This window comes from Suncus etruscus, chromosome 2 (assembly GCF_024139225.1).
Source record: "Suncus etruscus isolate mSunEtr1 chromosome 2, mSunEtr1.pri.cur, whole genome shotgun sequence".
NCBI classification, from domain to species: domain Eukaryota; kingdom Metazoa; phylum Chordata; class Mammalia; order Eulipotyphla; family Soricidae; genus Suncus; species Suncus etruscus.
The window spans coordinates 46,267,301-46,271,459 of NC_064849.1; positions in this window are offsets into that span (position 1 = coordinate 46,267,301).

A 4,159-nucleotide genomic window follows, 5' to 3' on the forward strand; every position below is an offset into this window, starting at 1 on the left:
GCTTTGTATATGGCTTCAATTCTTGGCATATTATATGGTCCCCCAAAAATCCTCAGCAATAATTCCTGAGTGAAGAACCAGGATTAAATCCTGAGCATCATGGGTGTGGTTCCCAAACAAATGAACAAAATAGAATCCATAAAAAATATTCTATATTTGATAAAGTTTATCCCTGAAAGTTCTACAGTCAACATAAAAATGAATAGAAAACACTTGTAATGAGCTAAAAAAAATGAAGTGTGCACTCACACAAATTTAATGTTGTATTGGTAGTTGTGCTCAGGAAATTTCAGCAAAAGGTAAAAACAATTTAAAGCACTGTAGGAAGAAAGATAGAAATTCCCTATTCACAGTTGAATATGATCTCATCTATGTATATAAACATAAGAAATCTACTAGAAAAATAGAAATAATATTTTGGTCATAATGGATATAAGATATATAAAATTAATATTTAGAAAATCATGTGTGTATGCATACATTACATGTATAGTATGGTCGATGAATGGGTACATTTACGTTTATATATTTTTAATTTATTTTATTCAAAAAATACGGTGAAAAAGGGTCCAGAGATATATATTGATTAAGGTGCTTTCCTTTCATGCAGCTGATGTGGGTTCAGTACTACATATGATCAAACAAATAGACAAATTTAAAATATCATTAATATTCAAAAATAAGTTGTCAGAATTTCTAACTAATTTTTTTTTATAAAGTTGAAAGTTTAAATTCAGACAACTAAAAGGAGGTCTTTGAAGACAATTGAGAAGTAGTGGTAATAAGTTATGGCCAAATGGCATATTAAATCATTGGCTTATATTAAAATATTTGTAGCATATGGAATTAAGGATTTAAAATTAAGCCTTATTAATTTACTTTTAAATTTTTTATTGAGATATAAACTCTGGGACAGCAAGTTTTCTGGAGCCTCTTTTCACCCCATTCCCAAGAGAATGAGAATAAACAGTGTTGGCGGGGATGTGGAGAGAAAGGAATTCTTATCCACTGCTGGTGGGAATGCCGTCTAGTTTAACCTTTATGGAAAGCGATATGGAGATTCCTCCAAAAATGGAAATCGAGCTCCCATACGATCCAGCTATACCACTCCTAGGAATATACCTAGGAACACAAAAATACAATACAAAAACCCCTTCCTTACACCTATATTCATTGCAGCACTATTTACCATAGCAAGACTCTGGAAACAACCAAGATGCCCTTCAATAGACGAATGGCTAAAGAAACTGTGGTACATATGCACAATGGAATATTATTATTTTTTTTGTGGTTTTTGGGTCACACCCGGCAGTGCTCAGGGGTTATTCCTGGCTCCAGGCTCAGAAATTGCTCCTGGCAGGCACGGGGGACCATATGGGACGCCGGGATTCGAACCGATGACCTCCTGCATGAAAGGCAAACGCCTTACCTCCATGCTATCTCTCCGGCCCCGCACAATGGAATATTATGCAGCTGTCAAGAGAGATGAAGTCATGAAATTTTCCTATACATGGATGTACACGGAATCTATTATGCTGAGTGAAATAAGTCAGAGAGAGAGAGAGAAAAACGCAGAATGGTCTCACTCATCTATGGGTTTTAAGAAAAATGAAAGACATTCTTGCAATAATAAATTTCAGACACAAAAGAGAAAAGAGCTGGAAGTTCCAGCTCACCTCAGGAAGCTCACCACAAAGAGTGATGAGTTTAGTTAGAGAAATAACTACATTTTGAACTGTCCTAATAATGAGAATATATGAGGGAAATGGAGAGCCTGTTTAGAGTACAGGCGGGGGTCGGGTGGGGAGGAGGGAGACTTGGGACATTGGTGATGGGAATGTTGCACTGGTGATGGGTGGTGTTCTTTACATGACTGAAACCCAAACACAATCATGTATATAATCAAGGTGTTTAAATAAAAAAAAATTATTGAATCGGGGTCGGAGTGATGGCACTAGAGGTAAAGTGTCTGCCTTGCAAGCTCTAGCCTTGGACGGACCACAATTAGATCCCCAGGAATCCCATATGGTCCCCAAGCCAGGAGTGATTTCTGATCACATAACCAGGAGTAACCCCTGAGCGTCACTGGGTGTGGCCCAAAACAAACAAACATTTTATTAAATCACCATGAATTACAGAGTTATTCATTATCAAGATTTAGATATAAAATGTTCCATCAATTTTCGTCATTGTCTGTTTCACTCCACTAAGGTCTCCAATTACTTTATGTCCAGTAACTTACCCCTCTGGCAAGCACTTTTACCCTCCACACACCACAGTGGCAAACTTCCTACTGAAGACTAGTTCTCCTCTTCTTTTTTTTACCTTTGGGAATTTGTTATTCCCCTGCTAAATTTCTTTATATCCCAAGTATGTGAGAGATAAATCTGTGCCTGTCTTTCTAATAAACCTCACCGAGCGTGATACTCTCAGATTCAAACATGAGTGAAAATACTCCACTTAAGACATTTTTTTCTGTGAGTAAGGGGCATGCGGAGTAGTGCTCAGGGCTTACTCTTGGCTCTGCTTTCAGGGATTATACAATACTCGGGAGACCATGAGTGAAAGTAGAGATCGAATCCAAATGAGCCATATGCAAGGAAATTACCCTAACTGCTGCACTCCCTCCAGCCCAATAATCAGGAATTTTTTTTAGTAACTTTGTTCAGTGTTTTTCTATTAAACACTCTTCTCAGTAAACATTTTATCAGCATTTATAATTTGATATCTTACACATTGTTGATAGTTTTAATTTCAACTCAGTGATTAAAAGAACATCATTTGGAAATTAGCATTTCCCTTTCTGGGGTATTTTTGAACAAAAGGAGCAAGTCTGCATTTTTTGACAATTAAAACTTCATACAAACTGCATGATAATAATGTTTCGGCAATGAGAATCCATTTGACAAAGTGGACAGTTTGTTGCCTGATCCTCAGGCACTAAACATAGCCAAGGAATGGTATGGATTTGGTAAAGTTTGCAAAACCTAAGTTTCCGGTCATATTTGTTTACAATTCTACAGCAAAGATGTTTATGCTATTTAAAAAATACAGTTATCTCAATCAGTCTACCTTCATCTGAATATATATGTGTGTATATATATATTTAATTATCTTTATTTAAACACCATGATTACAAATATAATTGCACTTGTATGATTACAGTGATGTAAAGAACACCCCCCTTCACCAGTGCAGGATTCCCACCACCAATTTTCCAGATCCACCCACTCCCCACCCCACCCACACCTGCACTTGAGACAGGCTCTCTCTTTCCCTCATGCATTCACATTATTATGATAGTTTTCAGTGTAGTTATTTCTCTAACTGCACTCATATTTCTATGTGGTGAGCTTCATGTTATTAGCTGCACCTACCTGGGAGGATGGGGGGAAGCAAGGGTTGGGACTGAGGCAGTAAAATATTAGAAATGAGCTTTGTAGGGCAGTATCAAGGTCCCAATACAAGATGGATATTATGGATATATAGAATATATGCACACAATAATATTAATATGAAAAAAAAGAGAAAAAATTTCCACTGACTGTCCCAATATAAACCAGTGCTAGAACAGTCTGCCTTCCTCCCAGAGTGCATTCCCATTAGTGTAGGGAAAGATAGGGGGAAAGCCTTGTGACCCCGATAGAGTCCACCTAGACTGGTGTCCAGGGAAAGACCAAAGTCCAGGGAAGAAAAACCCCATACCTGGCAAGGGCTGGCCTCCAGAATCAAGGACGAAATCGGAAACCAGATATCTGCCCGCCCTCCTCCCCATGCACCTCCCCTCTGGAGTATGGAGGGAGGGGGGAACCTGAGGACCACTAAGAGTCCACCTGAACCCACTTCTGGCCATCTAAACTGGCACCCAGGGAAGGCCTGGAGTCAGGGGAAAAAGACAAGGATGGCTGGGGGCCTGCCAAGCCTCCCAGCACTCCTCAGGCTAGGGAGAAAGGTTCTGGTATGGGGCCTCCCCAAACCCCATACCTGGCAAGAGCTGGTCTCCAGAATCAAAGAGGAAACCGGAAGCCAGATGTCTGCCTGCCCTCCTCCCCATGTACCTCCCCCCTGGAATACAGAGGGAGCGGAAAGCTGAGGACCACTAAGAGTCCACCTGAACCCATTTCTGGCCATCTGAGCTGGCACTCAGAGAAGGCCTTGA